The 20,480-nt window shown below is 39.1% G+C and overlaps 1 protein-coding gene across 7 annotated transcripts in view; it reads left to right on the forward strand.

Annotated features, from left to right (window-relative positions):
* Nucleotides 1–13,674: 13,674 nt before the first annotated feature.
* Nucleotides 13,675–20,480, forward strand: part of LOC104830128 (ligand-dependent corepressor) — a 65,891-nt gene continuing 59,085 nt past the window's right edge. For 5 of the 7 annotated variants that reach the window (XR_774206.1, XM_010564855.1, XM_010564858.1 and 2 more), the window contains exon 1: nt 13,675–13,727. The gene's annotated coding sequence lies outside the window, so the exon portion shown is untranslated. The remainder of the gene's footprint in view (nt 13,728–20,480) is intronic. The other 2 variants (XM_010564857.1, XM_010564859.1) reach the window with 2 other exon arrangements.

The following is a 20,480-nucleotide window of genomic DNA, read 5'->3' on the forward strand; positions in this document are numbered from 1 at the left end:
TTAAAGTTTAAAAAAAAAGGAAAAAATTTTTTTTTTTTTTTTTTTTTTTTTTTTTTTTAATGATTGTTGCTGGTGAAATACAGGAACCTAAGTACCTGGTCTGTTTCTGTGTACTAATGTGTTGAATAGTGGTGGTCTTCAGTGACCTTAGATACTTAGGACTAAAGTGTGGATGCTGTGAAAGAAATGTGTTATATCAGGAAGTGTTAGAAGCTAATATTAATCAAGAGAAGGTGTATAACAGTTGAATAATTCTGAAATTTTTATTACATTTTCTTATCTTGATTATTGCTTGGGTATAGTTCCAGCCTGTATGTGATATGAATTAGCTGCTGCTTCCAGTTAGCCGTGTTATCTCATTGTTTTGGAAGTAGTCTTGAGTCTCCAAGTGTTTAATGTAGTTCTAGTTCAAAGGGCAGATTGTATTTCTTTGTTTCAAAATGAGAAAGGTTATTATAGCCCTGATGTTGGTGAAAAATAATAATAAAAAGCAAGTTAAAGTAAGTGCGAAAGTAAAAGTTTAAATGTAGGGCTATTCTAAACTGTTATCTGTTTTAGATATGTGCCCAGCTATGTCCCCAGCAAATGTGCAAGTGGTACTATTTGCCTTATTTCAACCTGCATGTAATGTAAATGCAGCTTGTGGCTTTTTTTTTATTAATATAAATCCATTGTACAGAAACTTTACAGTATTGTAGCTGAAGGCTTGTTCAAGAAGATCTGGTCTACACACATTTTTGCGTGTTGGCAGGATGGATACAAGGAGGGAGAATTACCCTCTTATGACAAAGTTATGCCAGGAAAAAAATTGAGGCAGCTGTCATTTAAAAATAAAAATCTTTAGTTGCAAGGAGTGAAATTTACAGCTTGATATTTAGCTTTACTTGAAATGTGCATGGAAGGATGGTATGCATCTGAAGAACAGTAGAAGTTGAACTGCGGGGGATGTATTTAGATCTGTTTCAAATATCTCTTTGGATTCTCCATAAGTCACTTCAGATTTGCCCTTGTTTCCCTATTTGCAAATGAAGAATACCTTCTACCCCAAGAAGGACTATGTCAACCAAGCAAAAGTATACTGAAAAAAGTCTTGACAACCACTTTCTATTATACCATCTTCAGTTCTTCTGGTGGCTGTGACGTGAAATTTTGGACTAGGCCAAATCACTTGGTTTGGTTTGCGTTTGAACAAAAATCTATTTTAATTTGTGTGAAGTAATAACTATCACTGCAAGGTGAGAGGTTTCCTTCTTGGGACATGTTCATCCTGCAGGAAGTGTAGGGTTTTTTGACTTAATTTCTAACTAAAAGCTAATGACATTCAAAGATCATCCACTTTTAATATAACTTCTCAAAATGAATTACAGTAATCCGTTCTGTGCATGCAGGAAATAGTCCAAATCCACCTAGATAAAATCTTTGTAGTATTTATATTGAGATATATATACTACAGATTTACAGCTTTGTGGTATGGCACCATTTTAAAAGAGTACCTGAAGGACTGTTCAAAACTTCTAAGCCATTTTTTGCCAGTTTGTGCCGTATATTGGTGATAATCCTAACAATGTTATGTACAGAAATACAATAACTGCACTTTAACTAAGAATGGATGATACAAAATGCCAGTTCTTGTGCTCAGTTGTCTGAATCCTTATTGCATAGTACTTAAATGGCTTAATGCTCTGCCGTCTTAGGCTATCTTACATCCAGACATTACTGTCATTTGTTTTGGTGTTCAGTTTTTGTTTTGTTTTTGTTTTGGTTTTTTTTTTGTCTGAGAACTTGTGTTCTTTCGTGGGTAATGTAAAATAACAATGAGAATACTTCCTAAAAGTCAGTTTAGGCAAGGTTTGAGGAAAACCAGGCATTTAGTAGGGTTAAAGAAAGGTAGTCCAGTCATGCTGGTTGGGGTGGAGGGGACACTACTGCAGTATTTTACAGGGGACTTTCCAATCCTCTTCCTCACCCTCCTATACATACATATATATTTTCACTCTTAAGGGGATGAAGCTTTGGTTCTCAAAGGTTACTGGGATGGGTATTTCTAATCCTCTGAGAAATACAAAGCTTCTGGGATTTTCTGAGGGCAGGGTTGGATGGGATGGGTTCAGCCAATCTAGGCTCTACCTCTGGCCAAAAGGGGTGGTAGTGCTTGTTTTTACTAAACTGACAGAAGACTCTGCAAAACCAGCTAATCTTCTGGTGATGCTTAGTAACCTGAGTCATCCCAGTGAAGAAGGAGATGAGCAGGAGAGCTCATCTGAAGCACTGGATGGGATAATTTCTATGGGGTGAAGCAAAGGGGAGAAGAGAACAGAATAGCTTTCTCCAAAGGCAGGGAGTTTTCTAGTTTGCATCTTCTGTCTTATAACTGTGCTACAGACTTTGGTTATGTTTGATAGCAGTGCCATCTAAGCTGGCTTAAATAGTCCTCTGTGCTGCCACAGCTATATGTGGCAGCTTGGTGAATCAGTTCCCTGACTAGACCTGACTGAAAAACAATCTTTTTTTTTTTTTTTTTTTTTTTTTGCTACAACATCTGCAGAGGATGGAGAGGCAGAGAATGAAGAGTTGAGGCTATTCAACTGGTATTGTCACACATGCACAAATCCAAGTTGTCATTTGCTGAATAAGTGCTAATTTCTGCATGCATCATGTTCACTTAACAGTAGCAGGAAGATTGCTTCAGTCTCCCTTTTCAAAGTGCCGTGAGTTATACCAGGCCCTCTCCCTGATAAGGAACTGTGGGCTTTGCTTTCCCAACCATGCTGGATGCTCTCGTCCAGTACCTCCATTAATAAGTTGCAGCTTTACACCACCTCTCCCCAGTATCTCTGCAGGCCTCTGGGGTTCCTCAGTCTTCTCTAATAAATCCATGTGGCCTCAGCTTCTTTTGGGAAATGAGAGCTTCAGCTTCTTTCTTTTTCTCTTGAAGAATGCTATACCGATATTTCTCTGGACATCTTCAAGTCATTTACCTTTTGTCTCAGATTCAGTTTGCCTTGTATACTGTGTAGTATCATGTGTTCTTTTATGGTGAGTTGACAAAAACATTCAGCTCTCAAAGCTGAGTAGTAGATTTAAGTTTACATCAACACTGCTGGCACATGAAAGATGAAGTGGAGGTTATGGTGTTTCAACATTTCTGCAGGACACCACTTCCTATGTAGTAAAATTGCTGTTAGATGATGTCTCCATCTGTTTTTTCTACTCTTCTTACAGAGAAAAGAAAAGATGGTACTCCTGTTGCGTTTTCCAAAAGCGGCAGCGAAGTGGCTGCACAGGGAAGACTTGCAGGGAGACAAAGGATGTTCCTTATGCCCTGAGGACCATGATATTTTATGGGAGGGAGAAGAGGGGGAGAAAAGAGGACTAGACAAGAGCCTAGTATTCATTAACAAAGGAAGCTTTCAGAAGCTGAATCTAGCAGTGTGGAAAGACATCAGAGGCCACCAGGCAATCTTAACTCTTGAGCTGAGTTTACTAATGAAAAATTTCCTGGTTCTCTTTGAACATTTTTTGGGTACGCTTATAGTACAGGCGTTTCAATATCTAGCTGGAGAGAATTGCATGGATGAGTCTATATGATATGGTCTTTGCCCTTGTCTGCTGTTAGTAGATTAGGGTGCTGCTCATGTTTCAAAAGTGGAGTAACTGACAGAGTAGGAAGAGGAAGAGGTAGTCAAGCTACAGAGTTCTTCATTTCTTGATTTCTTTTTTCATTGGTTACACTAACAAAAGGATGTGAAAGTTTCAGCCCACAGCCTGCAATTCCCCACGCTAATAGTTCCAGGCCAGTACGTAACTCTAATGCTCTTCACCCTGTTCTCCTGAGCACATAGCGGTGTCAGTCATTAGTCTGTAGCAATGTGCTGTTTGACTCCCTTTGCTACTGTATATATGTGACAGGTGGCAGCTTGCTATGTTACCTGTGTAATAGACTTTGATTTCAGCCTCCTGCCTTGCAAGAACAGGCTAGTCCTGCAGCTGTAAAACTCTCCACAGCAATTCATATGCACAAAGCTCTTATGTACTCTGCCTGTGCTTAATGCGCGGACAAACATGTGGGTGAGTTTTGAAACTTTGTCGTGGGATAGCTACAGATCAGTCGGAGTAGTGTGGTTGTACGCTTCAGCTGGGCAGTCTTGTGGCCAGAAGAGCCCTCTCAACCTGTGACTTGTGTCCTGCAGTCTTGGGCTTCTTAAGAAATATATAAATATATTGGAATACACAAAATGAATTGGCTTTGTTTAAATGCTCATAGCAAACTGGCTTGCTTGGCTCTTGGCTTCTTTGGCAGTTATTCTGTCCATTTCATGAACAAGTTGAAGCTAAGCTAGTGTTGCAGCAGACCTTGTCTCAAGTCTGGTCTTCTCCTGGGTTAATATTTGTAATTGTGGCAAAAACGATGAAAACTGCTTTCTAGGAGATGCTTTATCATGATCTCTAGATGTGTTTCTGAAAACATGCCATTTTATCCTTTGCATGAAGAAAACTTTTTGCAGAGGTGGACGCTTAATAACTTCCATTTTGCTCTGCAAAAGCAAGAGAATAGGAAAGCATGGAGGTCATTTCCTTTTCTGACCTAAGAAAGCTTAAAAGCAATCTTTTTAAACCAGTGATTCCATTTTATATCCTTTAGAAAAGGAGGAGCATATCTACCTTATCCCTAGCTTTCTCTTTTATATTTTGAAGTGATTAGTGAAACTTAAGTTTATATGATACTACAGTCTCTCTTCTGGGATTTCTCACAAGGATCTTACTTTTTTTTTATGTAAGAACAGCCATCTGATAGTCTTTGCTTCAAAAGGAGGCAGTGAGGAAAACTTCTCTTAGAAAAAAACCTGCACTTTTGTTTTGATAACCATTTCCTGATCTAATTGACCTCACTGCCAAGTAAGGGGAGTGCCCCTTGCTGGTTTTAAATGTCCTTTGGAAAAGTTGTTCTCCTATGCAACTGGAAGTGGAATGTTTCAGTGACCTTAGTGGTTATCATTTATCTGCATACTGTAGCTTACTATCTTTCAAAATATTATAAGAGTGAGTGAGGGACGGAAAAGTGTGAGGGAAAAACTAAGTGTGAAATGTTGGTTATGTGTAGGTTTAGATGAGTATCCATGCTGCAAAAGGTGTTGTGTAAGACAAGTGTACCAAGCCTTTGTAAAAATGAAGTGTCAAAGTCTCTTGGAGGGGGAAAAAGTAACTTTTTCCCTGAAATGTTTCCCATGAATGTTTAGGTTATTCTAGCATATACTTGGGGGGCAAAATTACAGCAAGTATAACACTAATTTTAGTATATGTGGTTAAATGCTTAACTATGGCCCACACATTTCTCTTGTTATTTATACTTTTCTGCCCTCCTTGTAATCCTGTGCATTCATATGAAGTAATAAAAATGTAATCATCTGGAACTGTATGGTAAGATGCTATGAGAACCTAGTTCTCATATCTTATAGGAGTATTTTTGTAAACTCTTCACAAAATCTAATCCCTTGGTTTTGCCTCTGCAATTTTTTTGAGTGATGTGCAGCGATTTGGGAGTGAACGGCTTCAGTGCTCAGATGAGACAGGCCATGTGGAGGTCCATTTTGTGTGTGATCTTTTGAATTCAGCAGGAATGCTGTATTTATCTCTTGAACAAGCCTAAAACCGTTGAGAGAAGAATTGTGTTTTGCCAGGGCTCTCTTAAATCAGTGGTTTTCAACCTGGAGTTGGCAAGAAGCAACCGTGGAAAAACAAGGCTATTGCCAATAGTTTAAATTGCATGGGGTCTTTATGCTTTTCAGGAGCCCACAGTTTGAAAATTACTGCTCTAAATGATTTGTAAACAAGGACTGTTTTTCCTTTCCAAAGTGGCTGTAGGTGTTAAGGAGTATGAGCTGATATTTATTCATCTGTTAGATTAGGATTGAGTTTTATTTTTCTTTTCTCATACCTAGCTATTTAAAAGTATATTTTATCCCAAAATGGGTGTCATGGAGGAGACTAACCATGGAAAACTTCAACTTGAAAGCTAACTTCTGGAAAAAGGTTAGAGTGGCATTAAGTAGGTCTGTTTTAAGTGCTGTACTCCCTATACTCAGGGCTTCCTTATTGTCCCTTCCAAGAACCTTACTGTGAAGGCCAAACTGCTGCTACAGAGTTTGTGTTGGATCTAAAAATTTCATTAGCACTCCTCCCTTACATGGTTGTGAATGGAATTTTGAATACACAGGCATAACTGATGTAGTCTCCATGCTGTGCATTGGCAGATACCCTGAAACAACAGGTAAACCACCTTTTTGGTCTCAGGAGGACATGAATTTTTTTATGTTAATGACTAGAAGGTATTTGAAGTATGGAATGGACACTAGGCTGTTTGGTAATCCCAAGGTGCACTGCTGTTCTGGGTATCAAAGCCCAAATAGTCTCCATCCTGACCACTCTTCAGCTCACTCTATTTTATTAGAACCATAGCTGAGGTCACAGACTGAGCACACTAACAGTACAAAATTGAATATAGAGTTCAGAGGTTACTCTGCTCAACAAGTTACTCAGTTTCAAATTAGATTAAAAATTGACTTCCTAAGTTAAAGATGTTGCAGAACTGTAGTCTACTTTGCTGTGGAGGCTGCACTCCTTGCCTATAACAGATTGGTTCTTGTTCCTTAATCATCTGCTTGCCTGTGACTAATCTTGAATTCGTATCTTCCTGCTGCTTGTACTTTGAACTGAATTTTGTGCTCCAAATAAGAAGAGCAGATAGGGCTTTAAATTTTCTCAACCCCTTGTAGCCCAAGGACTGCTTCTGCCCCTAGGATAGGAAATGCCTTATGTAGCTTTATATATAATGGGAGATGGTGGAGGGGAAGGCATGTAGGGAGAAGTCAATCACAGCTGCTTTGGTCTATACTTACTGGCATGTTGATGAACTTTAGCAGCTAAATGTGCTTGTGATGACACCTCACAAACTTCAGAAAGTAAGCAGTTATTTTTGGATTTTTTTTTTTTTTCAGGACTAAAACTACTAAACCTACTTTAAAAAAAAAAGTCTATGCAAAATCACTAGTTCCCAAGAAACCAGCACCTTCTGCGTATCATATTCATGGCTATTTCAGCATCCTAACACTAAATCCTGCTTGATGTTCTTTCCTGTCTGTCCTTCTTCTAGTATCTGGAACTTGTGGGGCTTTCTGTTGCTGTAAGGGAAGAGGAATAGTTCTTTCATATTCAGTTTGGGGGAAGACATGAGTGGTTTTCTGATCTCATCTTTAAGGCAGATAGATCTTTGCTCTCAGCATGCCATGGTGCTGCCTAGGCGGATTTTCATGATTCTGCCTGTAAGCAGCAGACAGAGCTAATTTCAGAGCTGTTTTGTACTGGCAGACTTGCAGGGTTAAGAGTGCTGAATTTATTTCATAGTTTTGAGATTCTGTTGGTAGTGGCAAAACTTTCTTTAAAAAAAAAAAAGTATTCTTGCTCTGAACACTGGTTTACTGCCCCATAGTTTTGCTAGTGCAGCTATATTAGGTTCTGTTTGTAAGCCAAGCCCTGAAGTCAGGGTTTGATAAGCGTTGACTTTAGTGAGAAGTCGTAGTTTAGGCTGAGCAGGGTGCATGGGACCTTAGCTGTGAGTGGGCCTGAACGAAAGCGGTGGATTTGGGTATGTGGAAGAATTCCTGCAAGTGGTGTCCTATGCCTCTGAGCTACAAACCATCTATTCACAGTGGCTGCAAGAGGGCACTGGTGCCTGTTGGAGCAGCTGGTGGTTAGGTGTGACAAGTGAGGCTCTCCTATGGACAAATTCCTGCTTTCTGTCAGCGTGGCAGCCAGCCTGCAAATGGGCTTTGGCTGTTAGTGCAATAACTAGTTCACTCTCTGCTGTCAGTCCACATGCGGTGTAGGGTTGGGGGCTAAAGCAGAATGAGCCAGATGGTCTTGGGAATATGATCTTTCACTTCAGGTGGCCTCACAGAAGGTCATAAGTTTACTATCGTTCTCAAAATTACATGCAAAATACTTGTCTACAGACTTTAAATCTCCTTGGTAATGCATTCTTTTACTCAGGTGGCTCCTCCCTATTAGTTCAGTCTGAGGAGAGGTAGACAAGATAGAGCTGATTATGAGCTAACAGGACATCATAGCCTTGAAATATCCCAAGAATCTTTCTTCTCAGAACCAGTGAAGGGAAATGAATATCTCTCTAAAACTAGGTCTCTTTTTGAAAATCCAGATTTAGCATAAATGAGGGTCAAACTTCACAAAGAATGCTTTTAGAAAAGGAGATTATAAACTTTAATAGCTGTATAATTACTTGCCTTGTTTGAATCCGCTGAAGGAATGTAAAGGTGCATCTAAAACAAAGAATTAAAAAGTTTTGGTGGTTCTGCCTCTCGATTAAGTGGGCTGTGAGTGTCATACTAAATGGTATAGTTAGTTTAGTTGAGAGATGTTTCTGTGAAATCCAGAGACAAGAAAAATGGAAGGTCAACCAGAGCAGTGAAATAAATTTTGCATAAAAATGTAGTCTTAAATGGATGTTTCTAGTGGTGTGGTGGTTGGGGTTTTTTGTGTGTGTTTCTTTGGGGTTTTGGGGGGATTGTGGGTTTATTTTTTTCTTTTTTTGATGGGGTGAGGGTAAGCATAACTAAGAGACCTGTTTGAAGGGAAACCATGGCTACTTATTTTTAAGGTAGTGGAACTACAGACTAAACTCTGATAGTCTTCCAAATATATCTTAAAGCATTTTTTGGAAACGGACAAAATATTGCCCACTCTAGGTGAAAAACAGTTTCAGGTAAGTACCTGTCATCTTCCCATGAGAGCGAAAGAAATATATGTGTTTGAAGCCTTTGCTTATTAAAGTTTTAGCTTAAAACTTGGAGGATAGTGTTTGGGGAGAGACTGTTGGGAGAAGGCAGGCAGGTTCTGTGGTTTGGGTTTTTGGTTTTTAAGCTTAGAAAGCCAAATAGAACAGCTTTTCCAGAAACTTCTAAAAGCTTATTGTTTTCAGTTAATGAGTTAAGGGTTAGGACAGCATATTTGCCTAGATAGATTCATCAGAGAACCTTTCTTTTAAGGAAATTGACATCAGAAAATGGCCCTCAAGAATATTTAATAGAACCACTGTTGGCTTATAAGCCATGAGTTATTGTTTTTCCAGAATAAAGTTAAACATTATGCTATTTTTTTTAACTGTATTGCATCACAGTAATGTAAGCAAGTTTGTAGAGGGTCAGATTTCTGAAAAGGCATGAAATTATTCTCTGTGCAAAATGACTATTTTAGTAGAAAATATTGACATTTATTGATTATAGTTTATATATCCTAAATTTGATATCTAGTGGGTGTAGAAGATGCTACAAGAAACATTCAGTAGACTTTTTTTCCCTTTTAAATAAAAGAGAGGTTATGCTAGAGCAATTGTAATAAAGTATTTCACCCTGACTTTGAAGAAACTGCAAGTTAATCTACAGACCTTGCCAAACTGTGTGAATTTGCATTGCATTTACAGTTGATACAGGTTTGGGCAGTAACCCTGATGGTAGTTTCTGAGAAATCACAATTTTATGTCATTTAACCTAAATGAACAGTATGGGAGAGTACAGTTGTTTAATGCCAGCCAATATAGAAGATCTTTCAGGAAAGGCCTTGGTTCCACCACAGGAGAAGAGAGTACACATCCAAGGGATGTATAGCAGTGGAAGTGAATTTTCTTGTAAAAACATGATTCATGGTTACATAGTAGTTTTTAATCTAGTGTAGATTTAAAATGCTGCAGAGAGGGGTGATCATACCACCTCCTTTGTGCTAGTGCCCTCACTTTGTGTAGATGTATGGTGGGTTGATCAGGGAACTGATCCCTGAGCCATCTTGTCATGTTACCATGCAAATACAAGGTGAGTGAGCATCTGAGGGATGGGGAGGATGAGTGGGATCAGCCCCTTCAGTGGAGAGGTGGATTTATCATGGATTAAAGTGCCAGGTAATCAGTAAACATAGCTTCAGGACATTGAAGACATGCTGCAGAGTGGACTTTCATGTTTACAGTAACCTTCAGTTTGCAGTAATCTGTCTTCTAGCAACTTGGGATAAGCAAGTTGTGGAATTTTGAGTCTTCTTACTCTGCTTCTTGTAATTAACAATTTACACAGTATATTTTGGCATCATGCATTTTACATGCACACGCATTCTACTGCTGTTAAATTTTTTTTCATCTTTTAAAGCACAAGTCAGGCAAGCCTCATTCTGCTCTTGATGGTGCTTTGCTAGTGAATGTGCCTCAAGTTGCAGTATGGCTCCAGTGAGTAGATAAAAATCTTTTATCCAATGTGTGTGTTCTTCATAAAATTAACAGAAAATTACAGAGAAACTGATGCTGTAATGGAGACATTAGGATCATTGCTAGTTGCTGTCAGCAAAAGATGCTTTCCAGAGATCAAAACAGCTCAATCTATCTTTATATCCCTTACTAGTTGTTCTCATAGGTATTTCTTGTTTCTGGTTCCTACAGCATAATGGTAATCTTAATTCTTCTCCTTTTGGATTAGAGTTGGCATGCTTTTGAATGTTAGCCTAAAGGAAGGGTTTCTGTTTGCTTGCTTGCGTGATCTGCATATTTGGGCTTTAAGGAGACAACAGCAGTCCCTGTGAGGTTACCATACACCTTTAGGTTTATGATCTCAATTGGGGAGATGGACCAGTGCTGAATCAGCTTGTTCAGGGGCAATACTTTCCCGAATGGCAGAGGCAGTAGATTTCTAGCCATGGGAACCTCCTGACCACTGTCACACCAGACCACTGTGAAGCATTCTTGTTTTAGTTAAGTATCTTCCCTTTTCACTGAGAAATAATCCCGACCACAAAGGATCCATGGGTTGATCACAAGATGTATGAGTTGAGCAGGTTTGGACTGGACTTTCTATGTGGTCATTGAGTCAGGGTGCGTATTCATCATGGCTACTGGTTTAGGGCTTTTGCCTTTAGACAAGGTTGAAAGTTGATATAGGGCTTGCTTCCAAACAGGAGTCACCAGGGAAAAAAATCACGTAGAGCTAAGGGCAGTTCAGCACTTTTGCTGAATTCATCTGCTGAGATTTGTCAGCCAGCAACTCTGATGGTTGACCAAGAGCACAACAGGGCTATGTCAGACCAGCACAGTGTTCGGGGGAGAGAACTGGAATAAGAACCATTCCCAGAACACATCCGTTTGCTCATTCAGCAGTAGGTCCCTTTGCCTTCCATTGGAGCTTTGTGATCCATGTGGTGGTCTCTCCTGCAGGAGCATGAATCTGGTCTGCTTCTGTATGTCTCGTCTGTTCTTAGCAGCACACTATGCAAAAACCTATGTAGCACATGGTATTGTTGACTCTAGCTCCCTTCTGTTCTAATAGGCCTTGATTCTCCAGTATCTTCAGTGTAATACACATCTCCCATGTTTTTCACTTACAAGGAATCCAAGGCAGTTACACATCTAACAAATCAGAGTAAGTGCATATTCTGTTCTTGACCAGTCTCTTAAGCAGTAGCTACACTTCTAGTTCCTAAGCAGATGTACTCTGGGGTTTGCTGAGCATGCTTTTCACGATGGCATTAAGGCAAACCCTTGTGTGGGCACTTATACTTTGCCCTTACTGGAATTGGGATTCTGGGCTAGTTAAGCCTTTGTCTTAACCTTGAACAGCCATTCTTATGCAAGGTGAACTTGCAGAAGTTACTTATTTAAAAAAAAAAAAAAAAAGGCAGGGGGCATGGGGGAGCAAAATCACTTGTCTTGTCCCTTACGCAGTCTCATGAACTTGCACCAGTGTAACTGAAACTCATGGAGTGCAGGGGTAGGTATGAGTGATGGAACAGAGAAGGGAGGGGCTGCAAAACCTGCTGTTACTGCTGAAAGATAGGCTCATGAGACTGTGCTTTAAATCTATAGCCTTGATTGGATTTTTGCCTCCATGAGTTTTGCCTCATGCTAGCACTGAGCCTTCAAAGGGGGCAAAAGATTACATAGATACTTTGCCTATGTCCTCTGGTGCCAAAAGCAAAGGTTAATTTTTGTCATGTCCAAAGCCTCACATGTTCCTAAAGTGCATTGAGTTCTTCAATGAGATGATGTGGTTCTTGGTTCTGTACTGTCCGTATAGTTTGAACTGCTTTAGAATGGTACTACAATACCCTTAAAAGCTGTGTTTCATGTGCCTTTGATTTGAGGGATGCCTGATAATCTGTCGTTTGAATCTCGATTGAAATATGTAGGACTAACCAGCCTCTATCAAAGATGAGGCAGACTGGTAGGAACTGTTTCTTTGTTCTTGCTATCGCGCCACAAGCAGAAGCTGTAGATGTTCATTGGATGACTTATTTAAGAAATCGCGTAGCTTAGCAGTTGTCAAGAGGAGGGAGAACCTTCGTTCTCCTGTTTTCATGTGATGATGATATGCATAAACTGAAGTAGAAGCCTCCATGCTGGAGCTTGTCCTAAGATTCAGCAACATGATAGGCAGAAAGATGGCTTCTGTTAAAAGTTTTGGTTTTTTTTTTTTTTTTTTATTTCCTTTTTGATCTGTGGACTGCCCTGAGTATAAAGCATCTACACAGTTGCCTCACAGAAGCCTTGTTACTGAGAGTAACAAATCCTGCAAAATTAGCCTATTCTGTTAATTTGGGAATGAAGCAGAATAAATGGTTTGTAGTTTGTGCCTGGTAGTATTTCTGAAGAACAAAGGCTTGACAATTCTTGAAGATGTATGCTGGTTACTTAAACTTCTGCGTTTGTATTTATGTGGCTGCTGCGAGTGGGGATCCTCTTGTAGCCTTTCTAAAGGTGGAATGAGTTCTTTCCTCCTGTTGTCTTTGCCATTAAAGTTGGATAGTACAGACATCTACCACGATAGATGAGTGGACGTCATTCTTGGGAAAGTAACTTTAAGGCAAAAGTAAAGGGTGAAGGTTTTGGTGGGTTTTGTTGTGTGTGGTTTTTGGGTTTTTTGGGGTTTTTTTGCTTTTTTTTTTTAGTTGTTGCACTAGCTGTTTTGGTTTCCTTTCTCAAGGACCACATGAACAAATCTGAACAATGTGAGGTTGAGTTGCACCTGTAAAAATGGATTCATTTTGTTAGCTTCCTCCTGTTCTGCACAAAGCCACAAGCAGCAGAAGTACTGGAAGAACCTGCTGCGTAGGCTTATGCTAACCGTATGTTAACTTTGCTTAAAAAAAATTAAACCCTACCTCCTGCAGAACTTGATTTGCTATTGAGAAGAGCTTTCCACTTGCTGGGAGTGAAGGGGAATTTTTCAGTCCCTGGCAATTGTGCAAGGAGATGGCTATTGTTACTGGCTCAAAGACTGTAGAAAGAACTTTAATTTCCCTGCTCTGTTTGATGCCTCTGCAACTCCAAACTGTTTTTCAATGCAAATATTCGGCTGACTGTCCACTGTTGCTGCTTCTAGGTTTCTTTCATTTTACTTTTTCTTCCCCTATCCTCGTGTTTCCTCTACATTGAGTGTTTGAAGTTTTTTTTCATGAGACATTTTTGTTTCCAGACTAATTTTATTTTCTCTCTAGGGCATTAAGTATTTGTCTTCACTAATGTTTACAACATCTCCGAACATAGTATCCTCTGTGAATTTAACTAACATGCTGTTTACCCTTTCTTCCAGATCCAGTTTCTGATCCTACTTCCACATTTGGGAGTATGCAAGGGACAAACACATCTCTTTGCGTAGCTTGACTGGATATCCCAAGACTAGGATGTTAGTATATTTAAACAATTTTTTGCATTAAAATGTTGCCAGTATCTTAATTGCACATAGATTATTATTTTTTGAAATGTAATTAACTTTATTGGCATTATGCATATTCAGAAGCCTGCTAGTAGAAACAGTTTTTCTGCAGTCTGACTAGTGCTCATTGGTGACTTTAAAACGGGTGCAGGAGTAGGAAGAATTTCAGGGTTGATTTTTAAATGAACCAAGCTTATTTAGTGTTATAGCTTTAGCACTCATTCTTGAAAATCTTAGCTCTTTGTCTAATAAGATTAACTGTAGGTTAATCCAAGAACATATAAAATCTTAGACTGTGTTCAAGATATTTATGAAAGACCACTTCAGACTTCTGAATGCATGAATACAGGTCCTAGGAGAGATTTTTAAATACTTGAAATAGTCAAATACCTATAGAAATACTTGCATCAAATAAGTGTTAACAAAAAAATAAAATTGCACACTGAAGTTTTTTGAATCCCTGCATTGCAGGTCACGTTATTCTGGTACTTGTAAGGAACCAGTTGTCTGGAAGAGAGAAACCCTATGCTAAACTATTTTTGCAGATTTAATAATGCAGCTTCCTTTAAAATGTGTTTTGTGATTGTTTAGTTATTGCAAAATGAGATATTGCATGTTTTCTGTTATGTAAGCAATTGTCTGGCAGTAATTAGCAGTTCATAGATAAGTCAGCGTTAAACTAATGTGCTATTTTTAAAAATGTATTTTTGACTCTGCCACCTCTTGGAGTGTCTCATGTATTCAACTACTACTATATTTAATTGAATTACTTATTGAAATACTACTATAAGCAACTATTTAAATTACTGAAGTGAATTTGATGCTGAATGCAATGTTCATTGTGTAGCTGTGGATTTTGCAGGTTCCTCTGCAGCCTTAGTTTTCCAGTGTGCTTCTGTTCTTTTTCCCTTGTAAATGAAAGGAGCCTTCTCTTCATGTGGTTTGAATTTATTTTGTTAAAACTGTTGCTGATCTTCTTGGCTAACATTTTAAAGCAATTGGTTATAGTTTCTCTGCTTGGATTTTCATTTGTACTGTCCAGCTCTGTACTTGGGTAATAAATTTAGGTAAGACTGCAGTTCTTCTTTGGCTTAGCTACTTCAACAGATGTTCTCAGAAGAACTAGTGTTAGGAAAGTGCAGTGTTTTCTAACACTTGTTCTAGTATCCCGCTGCATTTTGTTTTAGTGACTGATTCCTTCACTCACCCCTTCTGGTGTTATTCCTGTGGTTTTACAGAAAAGCAAATTTGTTATGGTTGCTTGCAAGCTTTTCAAGGGAATTTTAGACCCATCAAGTACTATTGTTTGTTTTATCAAATCTGCTGAAGCACAATGTGTTCTAGAAGTCTAATATTCCTTGAGCCTGGAAATGTTTCTGGTGTCAAAGAACACTTTTTTAAAAAAGTCAGCTATATCTGAAATAACCTGCAGAGGATTTAAGGTATAAAACTGACAGTAGTGGGGGACAGGGCACTTACATGAAATTGTTATTAATGCTTCCTGCACACACTGTCTTCAGCAATTTATTGTTCACTCTTTATGGCATACTTTGTTCATTATATGTGCATGATACTCTTTCTTTTAGAGAAACTTATGTATGAAGAATTCTGTAAGGAAAAAATGACCTTAAGGAAAGATATTTACAAAGTGTCATAGACCTAAACCTGTAACTTTGAATATCTGTTAGTGCTACCCTAGACTTTTAATCCCATAGGATCAGATGATTAGCATGTAGCCTGCAGTAGCACAGTTTGTATCAAATTCCTTCACTGTTTATATGGCTGTACTGTTGGCAGTTCCTAGCCATGGATTAGGAAATCCATTTCAGAGATTTTTCTCTGAAAGGACTGTTCAGAAGTTAGAAAAAGAGCTGCTTTGGACATAAGTGACAGTGACCCTCATCTTGAAATCTGAAGCTTTTCTAGCAAAGTAGCACTCAAAACTGTGAAGTTTTTCTGTTGTTTCTTCATATAGAGGTGGTTACAGATGTTTCAGTCTCCAATGACTTTAGCAATACAACACAGGTGGAATGCCAGGTTTGAGAAACTGTGTGTAGATTACCTGGAAAATTTAACTCAGATTTTAAACAAAGGTCCTGTGGTAGGCAGTTTCTTAGAAGGCCAAGTGTTCTCCCACTCAGCACCAAAGAATTGTTTTTAGATCTGCTGGGCATCCTAAACAGGAACTTCATTCTTTGAACAGACCTGGGGCAGTAACCAGTCTGCTAAGACCTTTTTATTGAGGTGAAATTGGAGCAAGGCTGGCTGCTCTAGAATGCTGATCTCCAGATGTTTGTAACAGTGTGATGTTCTTGACTAGAAACCCATAATTTGATTAATTGTGAGCATATTCTGAGATTCTGCTGTAATTTAATGACATTGAGAAACTTAGTGTGCAGAAAGTGTAGGACTGCTGTCTTCTCTCAAGTTCAGATCACACATGCTGCTTGCAAGCAAAGAACTTCAACTAGACTGAAAACAAAAGTTGTGAGGGAGTAGGGTGGCCTCAACCAAAGTACAGTGGATTAAATGTTTGACTTCCTTGATTACGAACGGGCATTAACATGCTGTGCTTCAGGCATTCTAGAAGGTCTGGAGTAAATGAGATGGAGAAGACTGGGCAGTGTCAAAAAGCTGCACAGAACTGCTTGGCTTGAGGAAGACTTAAAGATGATGACAGCAGCTGAAATTACTTTGTATATAACTCAGTTCAGTGCTATGTAAACTGTTTACTATACCCATAGACACTGAATTCACTGTAGCTACCCAGAAAAGATACTTGGGCACAACTCTGAAATCCTGAATGGCCATCATAAGTTGTATTCTCTATCATGTTACTTTTGCATCAACCAAATCCCAAGGTTTTTTTTCTGACTAGCTCTGATCCAGTATCTACTTCAGATGTCTCTCTCAAATCTGAATAATGGGAAGGCAATCTGAAAGAACAAACAAGGAAGTCAAACAGGTCTTGGATGTCACCAGTGTTGCTGTCTGAGCTGTTGCTGTCCTGCCACTTGTTCCTGCTGATGTAACTGGAGTAGGCTAGGAAATTGTTCCTGTCTAGAAATAAAGCAAGCAAAAATGATTATTTTTTTCATTGTCTTCTGAATGCACCTGCACAGTTGTTTGTATTGCCAGTGAAAAGGGAATAGTGTGAATAGACATGCCTAATGTTAAGCAGCCTTTCTTCTGTCCCGTGTTGCTGTCAAGGAGGAAAAAGAAAAGCTCAGTGTAACCCCAGTTGTAGTTGGACACAAGATACCCTAAAGAAACTGAGTGCTTCTCCTGGGAAGCTCATCTGCAGGCATAGGTTATGGAATTGATGATGTGTATCTGAAGCTAAAAGGTTAGTAAGATTCAAAGAGTTGCTACCTGAAATGATGGCAAACATTACATGACTTCAGAAGTAAGAGAGAGATTTATCAGTCATTTGCTCTTTGGGAAAAATTCCATTAAACTCCAAAGGTCAGGCTATCTTATAGCTGTTTACTGCAAGTTTCTTGCATCTGTGTGTACTTTTCTTAAAGAAGGTTCACTGCTCCTAGTCTATACTGAGTAATGCTCCATCACATCTGGCAATTTCAGTTCCCACAACTTATTTCAGCACCACATTGTTTTGCTGCTATAATCTTTTGTTACGAAGTTGTCAGTGGCTGTGCTTATGCTTCTCTCTTTCCAGAGGAGTATCAGGGCTTGCAGCTTCTTTAGTCCATAGGCATAACCTGAGGTGTGAATGAAGGATAGGTAAGAATATTTCTGCAACTATTTAGCTCTGTTGGCAGAAGAGCAACAATAGTAATACAGCTATATCTTCCGTGCTGTATGCAAGAGTTGTCACGTGCTTACTTTGTACCATTGTGCTCTTGATACTGTTGTGCAAACGACCATAAAGCTGGAGAGCGCTGTTAGGCTTTGCTGTGCCCCCTTTTCGTTTGCACACCTTGTGTTGTAGACTGATGAATGCCTCACTTGAGGTATACTTTCAAATGTGACTTCAGTGATGACAGTTAGTCACTAATCTGTTCTGTAGCTAGTATGAATTCTATGCTCATGTCTTTCAGTGTTAAGATACTTCTCTTTGTGTGCTGATCTGTTTGTTTTAGGGGTTTTTGTTTAAGGTGGATAACTTTTGCCCCCTGTCCAGCTTTCAGTTACCCTTTCATTTTTGTGTAGCTGCCTGTATCACACACTGATTTCACCTAGATAATCCTTTCTGTTGAGACAAAACTGAACAGTCAATCTGAAAAAGCTAGGGATACTATTCTAGAGTTTCTGGGAAGCCTTCTCAAAACATGGTGTGCTTCATATTCACTATAGTCATGATTCAGCTTTCTTACCATGATCTAGATTCTTCTTTTCTTCTGTTAGCTTCTTAATCAGAATTTAGATATACTCACTGGTATTTTAGTGAAATAATGACTTGACTTAATAAAGTGGTATGTCTTTGCGTATTGTAGGATTTTTCAGGATGCTGTTAGCTAGCTGGAGTCAGAAGGCATACTCTTCGTTGGGGCAATTGTGTAATGACTTATGATGGAGGTTTATTTAACATCAGACAGACTTTTACAATTGCAAATAACAGAATAAAAAGGCTCTTGGCAGTTTTTACCTTACAGGTAAGCTCAGTATATTCACCTCTCAACTAAGAAACATTCAGTAAACTTTTGCAGGTCTCTGCTATTTGTTGAAGATCATCAGATTTTCAGTGTTGGGTGGTATAACTATATTTAGTTTCCTAAGTAGAATCACATTTTCATTCCTATTTGCAGACTTCTGCATAGAATTGAAAATCTCTGTAAAGATGGTGAAAGGGGTATTTATAACTTGAGATCCAAAAAGAAGAGAGTAATGTATTGAGTTAATACAGTAATGAATGATGATGTAACCGACTTCCTGTGATCAAGGAGGTGAAACTGAGTCACGCTCCAAGGGTGTGCTTAGATCACAGCTGTGGTTTGGTAGATGATTTTTCTGCTAGCAGTCCTTGTTTAAATGGATTCAGCAGCTTGTGTCTACCCTTTCTGGGCTGTTTTTTAGCAGAATTGTTTCAACTAGTCTGGTTTCAGTAGGTGGCTCTGTGTTGCAGACAGAATGATGTGGGGCAGGACTGAGTTGCTAGAGGCAGGCAACCCTCTTCAAATAGGACTGTTGTGGAGTATGAAATATAGCTAATAGCCAGTTTAACCCGCACCTCTGACACGCTTCTGCATCATGCTAATACATATCTCTTGAGGCTGGGGTGGAAATCACTGGAATCCTGTGCTTCCACATATACAACTTTTGGGGGAGAAGGAGGGTTTAAACTGACTTGGGCCTCTGCTATACCTCTTTGTGGCAAGTTGACCTGGCAACACACCTGACTCTGGCTGATCAGTCGTATGAGCATTACTGTGGCCATGAAATAAAGTGGAGCAGTGAATTGATGCTGCTGGAAATCCTATCTCTTCTGTGGGAGGCATTTTCCAGGCAGATCAATTCTGTCTACTGCAAGGCTACTCTTATGCTTGTGCCAGCGGAGCATGGGGTATGGGGATAAACACTGTTAGTTAATGAATATCATCTTAACTTTGCTTGGCAGTGAAGCATTAACAGGTTGTCTCCCACAGGAAAAAAAGTTTCAAGGTTTTGCTGCAATAAATAATGCAACACTGTTGGATATGGAAAAAATTGCCTCAAGTTTGAGAAACGTTTGGGTCTCTATATAAAAATTTTTGGTTCATGATGTTCTGTGCTATTGAGCACTCTCATTCTTTGGCTATTTGGCTCTTTTGATCTCTTTATAAACTCGATATAGTTTCTTCTCAGTGAAAGTTGTGCCTGGCTGCTTGCTGGAACTCCAGACGTGGAGGTTGAACAAATAAGAGCACCGTCTTTGAATTGAGATACTGAAAAACAAATACCACTTCAACTTTTAGTGTTAAAGTTTGTTTGTTTGGGTTTTTTTTTGTTTGTGGGGGTTTTGGGTTTTTTTGGTTGGTGTGGTGTTTTTTGTTTTGTTTTGTTTTTTTTTAATTTAGATCTTATTCTACCATTAAGTAAAAACTACCTTTTTAAGGATACATAGAAAGTTGGTAGTTACTGAAACTCTTCTGCTGTCATTCTTTTCCATTTTGTGATATCTGTATTTTCTGGTTTATTTTCTAAAGTAATAAAATGCAAGTATTTACATGAGAAGAGTCCAGTCAGGTTCTGGATTGGTGGCGACTGGCTGTGAAGAACCGTAAACCTCCTGATCTTGAGTTAAAATGTAAAACAGAAGCCCACAACCCCTGACTTGAACAACTAGCCAGATTAGTGATGCAGTGCAGTATCTACAAATCAGTATCTACAAATCTTCCCACCCCCACAAATCCACATGAAGATTACTGCTCGGTCTGCCAGAGCAATTGCTGTGTCTTGAGGTGATGTTGAGACAGCTATTGCAGAGAGTCCTTGGCTTTTCTTGAATTCTGCTGCTGAGTCTTTTGATCAGAGATAAGAAGGTTGCATGCCTTCGTGTAATTCTCTTCTTGATACCAGATCACACACACAAAAATACTCCTTGTGGGAGGGGGGCAGGAGATGGTCCATATTACGCCTTTTTGCCTTGCTATACTCTGTACTCTAGCAACAAGCTAGTCACTTCTCTTTTTTGGGGGGTGACTTTTCAGTTGTAATTAGTGAGATAATCTGCCAGTTAGAGTGCTAACATAGGATGGGGAGACCTGTTTCCATTTCTCGCAC

This window comes from Haliaeetus leucocephalus, unplaced genomic scaffold (genome assembly GCF_000737465.1).
Source record: "Haliaeetus leucocephalus isolate CR32 unplaced genomic scaffold, Haliaeetus_leucocephalus-4.0 Scaffold184, whole genome shotgun sequence".
NCBI lineage: Eukaryota > Metazoa > Chordata > Aves > Accipitriformes > Accipitridae > Haliaeetus > Haliaeetus leucocephalus.